The sequence below is a fragment of the Pollicipes pollicipes genome, unplaced genomic scaffold (assembly GCF_011947565.3).
Source record: "Pollicipes pollicipes isolate AB1234 unplaced genomic scaffold, Ppol_2.1 Scaffold_6052;HRSCAF=7182_pilon_pilon_pilon, whole genome shotgun sequence".
Classification (NCBI taxonomy): domain Eukaryota; kingdom Metazoa; phylum Arthropoda; class Thecostraca; order Pollicipedomorpha; family Pollicipedidae; genus Pollicipes; species Pollicipes pollicipes.
This window is the reverse complement of record NW_023596805.1, coordinates 26,267,012-26,280,317: the sequence shown is the minus strand read 5'-3', so window position 1 is coordinate 26,280,317 and position 13,306 is coordinate 26,267,012. Positions and strand designations below refer to the sequence as shown.

Here is a 13,306-nt window from a genome sequence, read left to right as displayed (position 1 = left end):
CATGTAGCATTTGGCGTCTATATGCTATGGATTACAGAGTCTTGGTCCACACCATCAGCATACGCTGGTAATACAAACCCTTCCTGCTTTGCATGCGCCCTTTCAATCTTGCAGACATCTGCAGCGGAACTGGTGGGCATCTCGATCTATTCGTCACGAACATTGATTGGGAGCGTCATCCAGATAATACTGGCTCATTCCAAAATGGTTTGATGCGTTATTATCGATACTAGAATATAACTCCACCAAAACAGTACATCAAACCTGTGGGGTAATTCCATTTTCCAGAGCATTTGCCTGCATCTCAAGCTGCAGTACCCATGTCCCGTCCGCATTGCGTACTTCTTTATCACACAAAACAACAACATGAAAACGGGCATCACGCAATGAGCAAAAGTCATTCACTTGACATCCACTTCATTGACGAGAATCAGAACAGTGAACGCAGGCCACATTTGTTCTTGCTCTTTTTCTCTCTTAAGGACAGTCCACTGGAGCCGTGCTCACGACCGCGGCGCCAGCGCACCGCCACTCTCGTGGCATTGGCAGTGTCATGTATGTTTACTGGGGCTCCTAACCGTACCAGCTGCAGCAAGACCTCGTCCCATACGTCTCCCGGAACGCCGCCACGGTGTTAAGCTCGTCTCATTTGTCTCCCCCCCCCCCTTGTGTTTAGCTCTTATCATGCGTCTCCCGGACCGCCCCCATGCTTGCTCGTCCCCAGCTGTTTCTCGGACCGCACCTTTGTTAGCTCGTCCCATTTCTCTTCAGTCAACCCCCCCCCCCCCTTCCCCTCCCCACGCCGTGTTTAGCTCGTCTAATATATTTTCCTGGTCGCCCCCCCTCCCCCCCCCGTTTTTAACTCGCTCACGTGTGTTTAGCTCCGGCCTTGCGTCAGGTCCGAAGCCGCGCGCACCCGGGGGCCGAGAACATGACCGGCTCCAGCCGTGTCGGGTGAGACTATGCATCACCTGAGCATGAGGGCGTGGCCACCGGCGATACCGTGGACCCGGCCGCCGGCGCAGTCCGGACTCCACCGCGACCCCGGATGTCTGCCTGTGGGCCCTTGGCCTCGGCGTAGACAGAAGCGGCGGTGGCGAGGGCGGATCAGTTGAGGCATTTGGAGCTGCGGTCGTAATGCGCGAGTCTTTTTTTAATCGACGTCGTCTACCTTTTTGCAGTTTGTGGGAGTGCAGTTGGCAAGACTTCAACGACGCTTTACATTAGGCTGCATGTTATGGCTGTGGCTAAGGATGGCCTTTTTGATGCACTCAGACATGCACGTCGTCCCGCGCTTCGCGTCCCCGTTCTGTTGTTGATCGGCTGCTTAGCAACAACTCCGAAATAGCTGATGACTAATGCCGGGCTTTCAGGCCGTTGTGAAGCGGGCGCGGTGTGCTGCAGTGCACCACCGAGTACCTGACCTCGGCGCAGGGTCACGTGACGGCCGCGGGGCTGGCCAGGTCACGGTGTGGGTGACCTAGAGGTGGGGCTAGGTCGTCGGGGTGTGACCGGAAGACGGCTGCTTTGCTGGCAGTCACACTCCACTAAACTCAGCACTTACAACCCCATGCTACCACCTTTTGTGTAGCGTGGTGTTAAAGAGTAGGCACAGACCTCATCGTTCGAAAATCCAACGTGTTCCTTGCCTGTGAAAGTAAACGCCACCTGTAATAGTTTTTGTTCGCACTTTCTGACAGCGAAACACCGGTTTACAACTCAGTAGGCAATACAATTGTGCCCCATCGTCCCAAAAGTGATATCTCTGTCCGTATACAGGAGTCTAGACATTTGTGCGTGATCTTTTTTTCGACCGCACCGTTTTACTTCAAGATTTTTTTTCCAGCCTGCGCGACACCGTCCAGTCATGTAGCCGTGCAGCCGGGCAGCGAGGCAGCGGGGCAGCCGTGTAGCCCTGTAGCCGGGCAGCCGTGTAGCCGGGCAGGGGGGTAGTCATCTCACCGAGCAGGCGGGCCGAGGAGAATGAGACGAGTTGCGTGTAGTGAACATGTGGGCACCACTACCACGTAAACATGGAGTTGAGGAATTCAAAGGAAGCTCGTCTTTTTCCGCTCTGTGCGTTGCACTCACAAACGTTGCACGTTGGTTTATTTGAAGAAAGACCACATTTCACGAATCGTCCACCTGTCCGCAGACAGCCCTGCATCGGACGTGCAGCGGCTGCCGGCCGCCTCGCACATCCTCCATAGCGCGCTCCAGGTGGTCACGGTTCTGCCCTGTCCTGACATTCTTGGCTCAAAGCCAACTACTGCCATGAGGCCGCAGCTTAGGAAATCACGCAAACGAAATTGCGACCTAGGACGACGAATTAAACACGTTCGCACGCTTCGCGCCGCTGCCGGCACTACCTCCATCCTGTGAACGGAACACCGCCCTGTATCGTCACTGTACACACGCGGAAAAGCACAACTCCGCCATGATTCCCCGAAGCGCGGCGCCGCGTCCACAACGCTTCAGTCCGGCACCCCTCGACACGACGCGCGCGCCACCTGGATCAGTTTTGTGTGGGGGCCCGTACGGCCGACTCAGAGGTCGCTGATGTACCGGCTCGCCTCCGGAGACATGTGCAGCACGCCCGGCGCCACGCGGTAGCCGCTGTAGTTGTTGGGCAGGGCCTGGCCGGCGAAACCCTCTGGAAAGAAAGTCATCGATCAGTCAGACTCTCCCGTTAAAACTCTCAGGCTCAGTCATCTGGTTTGGAAGAGTACACAGTGTGATTGGTTACGCCTGAAATCACCAGCGAAGATATTGTGATGGTTTACTGGCCTCTCAAAAACGCCATCGGACTTTTGGCTTGAAAAGAGACAAAGCTAAGCTGAACGTGTGAATTCAGTGAAGCCCCCCTTCCCTCCACCAAAAATGAAGAAAAAAATGAGTGCTTGTGCTCGGTATCCACTGACAATAGACTTCTTCGAAAAGCTCCGTGCATTTGAAAGGCATTTTCTTGTGTTAATAACGTTTTTGCACGTGACTTTGCCCCGCAAACCATTTTGAGTTTTATATTCGCACTGAAGACATCACGCAAGCGTCTCTAGGGGCACGCATGTGGGTACGCATGGGCACGCATGCGCTCGATGTGTTAGATACCCGTGCTTAATGGAACGTAAGTGTGCCATCAAAGCGCATCGACGTAGTAATTTGAACTTGCTTAGACCCCAATGCGACATTGAGTTCAAATGCACAATTAAGCGATATTTTGAAACACTCTCGACTGTAGTGCGGCTGCCGTCGTACTTCTGCGAAACAGCAGACAAACACTCCAGACTACCTCTCTAATCCCTCAGACTAAAACGGTCGGCGATCAGAGGTCTTCACGTCCCGACATTGTCAGCCGACAGGCGCCGACAGCCATCCGGCACCATCCGGCGCGCTCTCCCCCCTCCCCTACTTCCCCCCTCAGCCAGGCCCGCGGAGGGCTGGTATCGGCCATCGACTGGGAATTCAGCCGCGGGCTATTCCTGGTCTGGCCGACTGCCCCAGAGTACACACGCGCTGCTGGAACTGGGTCTGGAGTCGGCCAGAACTAGGGTCGGCTGGCAAGGGCCAGAAGCCCCTGGATGAGCCAACGGCCGGAGACGGCGGGGCGGCGTGCGGGGGGGGCACACTGAGGCTTGTTTGCATACAAGTTTGGATTGTCGCAGTCGTGGTTATACGCAGCTATATGCAGTCGTGGTTTATCGCACCTCACCACCGTAAGCAGTCGCGGTTTACTGCAGCTCACGGCTGTATGCAGTCGTGGTTTACCGCAGCTCACCACTGTATGCAGTCTTGTGATCATATCAACGGCTTATGAATGTAGACTGAAGAAGTATTTTGCATGCAGCATTGTACAGTTTATATATATATATATATATATATATATATATATATATGTATATAAAACTGGTCGTCGCTATATATAGATATATAGATAGTAGAGAGAGAGAGAGAGAGATAGAGAGAGAGGAGAGAGAGAGCAGAGAGAGAGAGAGAGAGAGGAGAGAGGAGAGAGAGAAGAATAGAGAGGAGAGGAGAGAGAGAGAGATGAGAGAGAGGAGAGAGTGAGAGGAGGAGAGAGAGAGAGAGCCAGAGGAGAGGCGATTGAGACGAGGCTGAGAGAGAGAGAGAGATATCTATATAATATATATATATATATATATATATGTGGTGTGTGTGTGGGTGTGTGTGATGTGTGTGTGTGCGTGTGCTGTGTGTGGTGTGTGTGTGTGGTGTGTGTGTTGGGTGTGTGTGTGTGTTGTGTGTGTGTGTGTATTATATACACTTCACGTGCTTTGGCCGAGCTTGGGGCGTTGGATGCGGGCAGGGGGCTGGTCGTCGCTTGTTTGGACAAGTTCTGGGGGCCCACTTGACGGTAACCACGGGCGCGGGGCAGGGCCGTCACCACTGGCTGTGCTTTGGTACCCTAGGGGGTCGTTCAGGTCAGGTCAGGTCGGGTCAGCACGACATTCGCTGACATCAGTTTTGTCTCGCTCAATCCTACCCCAGCACATGCTGACAGGGCGGAGTTGCGCGACGCGAGCAGGAGGAACGCGCAACCGCAGTTACAATAAGTGTACGCAATGCAAAATGGCTAAACCATTTAACACAAAACATCCCATTATACGTTGCTGAATCTGAGCCCGGTAGCCAACACCGCGCATCGTTCGCTTTCAATGGTGCAAGGACGAGAAATATCGGCACAGTCAATAGGGCCCGTGCCAACATGACCGGGCTGAAGATGAATCGTTCCATGACAGAAGTCGAAAGCAAGCATTTTCAGCGTTTTATAGAGTTAGGATGTGGCTGTGAGCTGGAAATGTGTCGTGCATTTGCACAAAACTAACGCGTCTCTTTTCAGTAAAAAGTTACAGCGGAGCATTTTCCCACGGAGCGTGAGCCGATATGACGGATACTAACCGGCGGTGCCTCCTGGCGGACAGGGAGCTCCTGCTTGAGGACCACTGTCTGGCTGGGGTCGCTGGGGGCGCTGCATGCTGACGACGAGCGAGAGTCGTTCTGAAACGAGCCGGTCGCTGGTTACGGACCCTCCATCGGCGACCGCTGTCTGGTCCCGCCTATAGTGGGCGCGCGGCGAGTGTGCGTGCGCGTTAGGAATATTTTTGCATGACACGCATTGCTTGTACGCACATTGTAGTCAAGTTAGTTTGGCATGAATATTATACAATGCTGCACGAGTCCCGACTCTAAATCAGCTTCCGCTAAAATTACGCCATCTTGCAGTGTTCCACGTATTCACAGTAATCGGCATACCACGTATTCACAGCACTATGCATGCCACGTATTCACAGTAATATGCATATCACGTTTTCACAGCAATAGGCATAACACGTATTCACAGTGGCAGGCATACCACGCATTCACAGTAATAGGCATACCACGTTTGCACAGTGATAGGCATACCACGCGAGATTTGTCACAGCATATGCGACTTTGGAAGTCCACATCAAATGCGCGTTCTTGTATAGACTGACCTCATTTCGTGGCGGCCATGCAACTGTCTTGTCGGCTTCTGCAAACAGACATCAGCACGGTGACATTCTGGATACCATAATGGTTGTCACACAGAAAATACTTGGCTTTCGGGCTCATTTGTTATTTTCAACCACTTTAGCTTGCTATTTTGCTAGCTTTGTTTTACTAAAACACCAAATAATATAACAGCCTCAAAATTCATAAGACTTTTGACTATGCTATTAAGCAACCGCGTTTCTTAAGATATACCTATGCGATTAACAGCAGACATAAACACAAATAAGTGAGGCTCGAGGGAGGCGCTCATTGGCTTTTCAAAGTCTATATTGGCTAGCCTCTAGACTGCCGCCTCACAAACGCAGCCGCAGCATCCTGAAAAATGACGGATTTGTTTGGGCAGGCGCTGATGCACCTGCTTGGCTTTCAGCTATCATAATTAAGCCTCGGGAGTTTGGCTGCCAGAGCCGCTTTGGCTGGCGCCGCTCGGCCGGATGTCCCAGATTCGGATTCGCCCCACGTATCCAATCAAGTTAGAGTGATCCGAGATGCGCCAGGTAGCGCGGACGTTGCGCGAAAATCGTGCGCGGTTTTCAAATTGTGGCATGTGTGAGTATGCCATGCGGTGTGACACGTGCGCATCTCTTGAAGTTCGAGAGCCACACGCAACTCTTACGTTATCCTCCGAGCCGCATGCCGTTCGTGTACGTGGATCCCGCAAATCGTAGCACGGTAAAAACAAGGGTGTGCTCGTAGCGACCCGGACGACAACAAATATTTGCCGTTAACGTCAGTCATGACGTCATACTCATAGATTTTGCGCCCTTTGGTGTTCGGAGAAGCCCGGACAGCAAGGGTTTTACGTGACGTCACGTAAAACCTATACCGGGGCACAAAACCTTTTACCGTCACTTGATCGAAGTAATGCAGAATTTCCACAACAGGTTCAATTACAAACACGTCAGTTTCGCCGAAATATCGGCCTCGCTCGTTCACATTTGTCAGACAGATATGTGCTGTGCCAGTGCAGACATGAACGACTCCCATTCTTCCCCGTCCTCGTTCCCCCCACATGGAATAACGTTTTCACCCCACACATTTACCCCAATGATGATAGATGCCGCGCTCTCTTCGTCTCGCAGAACAAAACGATAAGCAGCCGCATTATACCATGGAAGCTGCACCCAAAGCACGGGGCAAGTCCGAACAGTGGACCCCCACCAGCAAAACCCAGTCATGAACCGTCATAAAGTTACCCTCACCGCCGTCAGACGGTCACCAGCCTTTACCAGTCGTCACCAGATTCTAACAGCCGTCAAAATTTGTACCATCCGCAATCGTTCGTCAGCAGAGTCATCAGCAGGGACAGCGGGCTTTAGTCGGCGCCGCGGCGCCAGCTGGTGTGCCAGCTGACTGACACGGTGTCAGCTGACCCGCCAGCTGACTGTCAGCCCGCCCCCCCCCCCCTCCCTCCCTGCCCCGCCAATCCCTGGGCGGTGAATCAGCGAAGGGTCTGCATGGCGGTGCCGCCGTGGGCCCGGCTGGCAGGCGGCGCGTCCCGCTGATAGAAGCGAGGCTGTTGCGTGCGTCACCAAAACCGATCATTCCCACCGTCTGTTGTCACAGTGTAAAATTTCAGCGGTAGCAGCAGATGCTGAGTGCTCTCGGCATGGGTATATGAGCTTGAGTATGCCTATGCATAGGTGACGATGCTTTATGAGCGAAGGGAGCTGGAGGAGCTATTGTAGGCAGGAAAGAGATCGCGTTACGGTCGCATTTTCCTTCGCTACAAAACATAACGCGATTGTTAGCTTTTTGGTCAACTTAAGGAAAAGTTGAGGTTACCCACAAGGCAATCGTTTGGTCTGTTCAACACCACTTTCTGGTGTCGGCACATTCAGAAAACTTGACAGCACTGTTTGATCAAACACCCGCTTGTATGGAGCTGGCTCGACGTAGAGGTCGTTGAAGGCGCAGCCTCGCAGCTGAAGACACGTCAGGGAAGCGGCCGGCAAGCCAATAACGCGCTGTGCTGTAAGGTATGCTCACCAAGGTATGTAAGGTCATCCTCACCTGGTATGCGTGTGAAGAAGGACGGCTCCTTGGGTCTTCTGTACTCTTTGGGCGGCCACACCGCGTGCAGCGGGCGAATCTCGGGCTCCAGCATCGTCATGGCGGGGGCCTGCCTGCGAAGAGAGAGACGATCGGGCCATCATGGTGGTGCCATCTGGTGTGGAGGCTTATCGCGAAATCCAGAATATTCATGGCAGAGGCAGGACAGGGAAGGACAACAGTGTCATTACAGCAAGATCACGAGTCATGACAAAAGCTTGAATCCAGCAGTGATGTCAGAGAGGTGTGTAGGTGACTAGGTACTCCGCTATGCCTCATGATTGACAGCGGAGTGGGACAATCGCAGTCCTGTGGGTCTACCGATGCATGTAATCATGAGGTCGGAAAGACCTTGGTGGCTTTGGTCCACAGCTGAAGTGCATTAAAGCATCCATGTGTAGCTCAACAACGGGAGAGGGCCTTCAAACGTGGACAAAAGCATTTCGAGCATCGTCACGAATCTCCTGAGGAGGCACTGAGAGCTTCTGCACAATGGTTGTCAAAGTGGAGGTATCGTACACCCATGGGACTTCTCTCGTCCACTGCTCTCACAGTGCGCGTTACCGGTGTCTCCCAGCTGATCCACACGTGTGGAAGCGTCAGCTGACTAGGTGACCTATTTGGTTGGGGATGTGCTGGCTCGTTGTGCGCCGGCGAGTCCTCCATTTGAAATCGCCCACGCCGGGCCGTGATCGCTGTACAATGCAGCCAATACCGTCCGCTTAGGTGCGTCGGCTGAGCGGTGATCTGCCGCTCCGGCAGTTTCAAACCTTCACAGACTGACTCGACGTATCTGGGCATCTGAGCGTCTTTTACCCACAGTTTATCCGCCTTGAAACGCGTCTCATTACTCATCACCACCATGATCGCCCTACTCTACAGGACGACGGCACCAGGACCGTATCACCAACCGGAGTAAAAAATAAATGGTGCTAGTCGTTAGGACCAAGGCCATTTACTACTACGAATGTAAACACTTGTATCATGGATAAGAGACTGCACCAGTGGTGCAATGTTACCTTGGACGACACATGCGCTCAGCTGTTCTGACCTGTGTGCCCTTCCCCATCCTCCCAAGCCCCAGGCAGAGGGAATGATGTCCTAAATTGGATGAGGGGAAGGGGGATGAGGAATAGCCCCTTTATCTTTTTCAAAGAACGTCTTTATGTGCAATGCTAAACCATCAGAGCGTTGAGGAAATGGTAATGGGGGGGGGGGGGGGGGTTGGAGGCTTAGCCCTCGGAGTCCTCCAGTTACCGCGCCCCTGCACCCAGCTGGATCGTTGACCCGCTGGGAATTTTACCGTCCGTCACAATGACCGGCCCGGAGGCAAGGCCGGTCATTTAACTCACCTGTGTCGCTGCCCTGTCCTCGTCAGCTGACCGGAGCGCTGCTCTGCCTCGCCGCTGCACACTCGCCTGACCCGACCTGACCTGACCACCGCCGACGCTCGACTGTCTGCACCGCCGGCCGGTCTCGCCAAATATCTCCTGGCGGCGCCGGCCGGGGCGGCGGCGCGCCGTCGGCCTGATTCAGACCCGGGGCGGTGCTGGGGGAAGGGCTCCTGGCCGCCGCCCAAGGCGTGACTCACGGCTCTGGCGAGAGAACTTGACCCAGTGGGAGGACACCGGACCGCCGCCGGTGGCCGACGGCGGCCGGGGCGGGGTCACCTGGACGGCGCAGGGGGCTTCAGACCGGGCGGAGTCGCTTCGTCGGACCGGAAGGCCCTGCCAAGTGAGTGGGTCAGCCAGCGGCGGCCAGAGAGGGGTGCGGGCGCCCGGGTTGGCTGTAGAGTACACCAGACAAGTGGGATGGCATGGGCACCTCTCATATCGCCGCCGGTCACTGAGTCATCGCAAGGTCGCTCCCGGGAGAACATAGAGCGACGTTTAACGCTCGCTCTGACGATCATTTGGCAGCTGGCCAATGGAGCTTGGCTGGAACAGGGGCGACCCTGTCCTGGCGGTGTGTAGCTCGTCGACCTATTTCCGCAAAAAAACTACCGTTGGCTCCAGTGTGGCTTTGGTTTCATGGCATGTTTGGCAAGGTGTCTAAGGGATCGAGGGAAGATGGTGCAAGGTGCACGGTTTCTCGAGAACGCTTGGCCAACTTTACCTACAAGAACTTACCTGCAAACTTTTTTTACTTTTTGATTTTTTTAGTTTTACTTTATTTAAATTATTTATATTATTATTCAAACTTTTTTAAAAACTTTTTTACAACCATTTTTTTAGAACTTTACCTACAAGAACTACAAACTTTACCCGCTTGTCGCCCCCACATTGTGTTGCGTGTGTACGCGGCAGCCATCCGCGCACTAGCCGCAGAAGAATTGCTGCACTGATTCAAGCAAGGAGAAGCGTGCCGACCGACCAGGGCATTCGCCGATGACGATGAGGGTGGTGATAGGTTTTCAAAATACGCTGACTGCTATGGAAATCCTAAATTCGTGATTACTAATGAGTAACGTGGCGTGTTTGAAGCTGAAGATCACGTAAGTTAGATACGCAAACAGACAACAGTTGACCCGTAGCAACCAAGTGAAAGCTGTTGTCAAGAATATCAGAGCAGGTAAGAGCAGGAGAATCTCGTCCGAGAGGAAAAGGTCGAGAGCGCTTACCAAACCATGAACTGGTCTGCGGCTGAGCACAAGACGGTGAGTACCGTGGAGTGCATGCAACTATCAGCTGCATTTGCATACGGCGACGGCGAATCTCCTTAGGAGCTCTGCAGTGGGCTCAAAGTTGGAGTCATTCGACTTGTCAAATATTCATCTCCATGCAACGCCCATTGCATGATTGCATTGAGGACACTATTCTGATCATCATCGTCCCGTTACTGATATTGTCTGCTGGAAGATATTCCCGGATACCGTCAGCTCATCATGGACCAGATTTTACTCTGCGATTTAAGATGCAGTTAACAGGCCTCAACATAGCTTTCGGGCATTGCAGTCTCCAAGGACGCCAGGCAGCATGTTCTGGTGTTTAACACTGCCTGATGTGTGAGCCCGGCCTTTCGGGCCGGGAAAAGGCCATTTGTCAGCAGCGAATGCGTAACATCTGTACGTTTAACGCCAACAAATTCCGACGCGTTAATATCGGGCCACGTCCCAGAGAGGCGGCGCGATGGCGGAGCCAGCGTATCGAGGGAATCTGACCGTGAAAAAATTTCAGCGCGGTTGGAGGTGTCCAGAAACCAGCATAAGCAACTGTTCATGCCAAAGTTAGCGGTCAATGGTCTAAATTTGCCCTAAAATTGCCGGTACCAATTACATTTAAGAATACTTGAAGCCGCATTAGTTGACTCACGGAAATGGTACCGAGATAGAAAAGTAGGGGAGGTTCGCAATGTCTGCAATACAGGCGTGCCCAGACGTAAACGCCGGATAAATTCAGATACTCATAAGACGGTGAGCAATGTTAGCGGGACTGAGGTGAGACATTTCCGAACTGCATCAGCACCGCATCCTGAGCGTCATGTCGTCCATATGTCGCCCAGCGCGCACAGGATGCTGATGAGGAACGGGCCCGATCTGGAGGGCCTCGAGCAGTGGCCCAGGAGCATACCCAGGACAAGGTAACCAAGGATCCTGCTGACATCTCTCCAGGCGCGCGCAGGATGCTGGTGAGGAGCGGGCCCGACCTCAAGGGCCTCGAGCAGAAGCCCAGGATCGTGCCCAGGACAAGGTACGCAAGGATCCGGCTGATGTCGGACAGTCTGACAGCGTCGCGGCGGTCATCGATGACGTCATGGGATCTCAAGGTCGTGGTGTTGGCGGCGATAGGCAAGGTCGCGACCTTCCCGGAAGCCCGGTATGACGCAGCAGAAGACCGTTTGAAAGCTGGTGCTGGGGAATCTTTTACATTTGATGTTGGATTCGTGGATCGCCCACTCGACTCATAATCACTCCTGCCACTTTTAAATGCGTCATAGATAAGTGCTCTGGCAGTTGTGGGGCAAATGATTTAAATACATTATATTTTAGTGCCTTCAATCACCAGTCAATCACGCGGAGGCCACTGTTGCCAGTGAGTTTATATTCATGTCTATATCCAGTTATGAGAATGTGTTGCAGGTAACTGGATCGCAAAGTGATTCCCAATGGTTTTTCTTTACGATCGCTCTACGCATCGTTAGATAAGCGGCTGTGTTGATACCTTGTAACACACATCCCATTAAGCACAGCGCCCAATGCAGCTACTTAGTTCTCTGGTCTGAACCGCTTAACAAACATACGGAGTTGTCCCCCTACCACTCATCAGTATCTCGTGCGCACCAGACCTAGTTTTATTGACGGCCTTGTGCAGGGCCCGCCTCGACTGCGGGTACCCAGCCTCCCTTCCTGATCTAAGTTGCCTGCTGTCGCACGTGTTCCGGTCATGCAGCCTCGACTGCAGGGCCCCAGCCCCATATCTCGACCTGCGGTGCCCGCTGTCGCGCATGTGCTGATCTTGTAGGTCCGACACCAGGACCCCAGCCCCGCTTCCTGACCTACAGTGCCGGATGTCGCGCGTGAGCCGGTTTTGTAGCCTCGCTTCGGTCCCTTACGGGCCATGGCGTAGCGCCGGTGACGACAGCTGGTAGCCGTGACCTAGTGGGCTCGGCAGCCAGGTCAGTAACCGAACACGTCTGACCCAGTAACCATGGCCGCCGGCGCGTCGACTGGCCCCCAGCCCTAGGCCTTGGGGCTAACTCACCCGCCCGAACAGACGGTGACGGCGCGCTGGGATTCCGTACGTCAAATTCGTGTTGGGAGTGAGTTAAATCATTGTGACAGACGTATTCAAGGTAGGGTGATGACGTCACAAAAGACCATGTATAGATTTTTCCGATACATGATGGCCAGATACATAGCTTCTTTGAGTATTCTGATCCCAGAACGACCTATATGAAAGGTCAAGTCAACATTTTGAAGCGACATGGCGGTTGCCGAACACCTTACGTTCCTGCACATGCACAAATCCCGACAGCATATACAACTGAAATCATTTGGGGCGATGTTTTTATTCCCACGCACGTGCCTAGGACACGGATACCATGTACGTTGTTGAGCACTAGAATCTGGACAGGCCCATGATGCCGCTCCCTCCCCTCCCACACACCCTCGCCGCACGCAAGGCGCCAAAACAAACGCTATTTGTCAACACGGGCCAGTCCCAAGCCCTGGCAGCATCGTCATTCAAACTGGAGGCTCCGGTGTCGTTGGGTTAACCTACCGCGTCGGGAAGGACGTCACAAAAGCAGGACCGAAACGCCGTCGCACACGTGGGCGTGGATGGCTAGGCTGAATATGGAACGCGGTGCAGCCTCGCGTAAAGTGAAAAACCAAAGTTAACGCCGGATTCTGAAACGTCGTTTCCAAAAAGCACCATTGATTCCGAATCTCCAAGCGTCCTTTGTGAAACTCCAGAAAGGTTTTTCTGAGCATCAGAATGTCCTTCAATAAAATGCGTTATGAATTCTAGATCGCAGAAAGTCATTGAGCAGCTCCAGCAACGAATTCGGGGTCGTACGGTTCATCTGAGCTCTGAGGCACGCGACAAGCGAATAGTCACGTGATCAGGCTCTTCCCCTTTGGCGGAGATGTGGGGGAGGGGGGGGGGGAAGGGTCACACGGCCCGCCACGAAGCAAGGTGCAATTCGTCGCAATTGAAGTAGATTAAAAAACCTAACCTTATGATGCTAGCTTAGGCTTTGGACG

At 53.4% G+C, this 13,306-nt stretch overlaps 1 long non-coding RNA gene across 1 annotated transcript; it reads right to left on the bottom strand.

Moving 5' to 3' along the window:
* Positions 1-4,896: 4,896 nt before the first annotated feature.
* LOC119104185 (uncharacterized) lies at positions 4,897-9,087 on the bottom strand. Its single transcript, XR_005094883.1, has 4 exons — positions 8,955-9,087; positions 7,564-7,676; positions 5,493-5,530; positions 4,897-5,016 (listed from the first exon to the last, which is right to left on the bottom strand). It is a non-coding gene; the product is annotated as an uncharacterized LOC119104185 (long non-coding RNA).
* Positions 9,088-13,306: the final 4,219 nt, after the last annotated feature.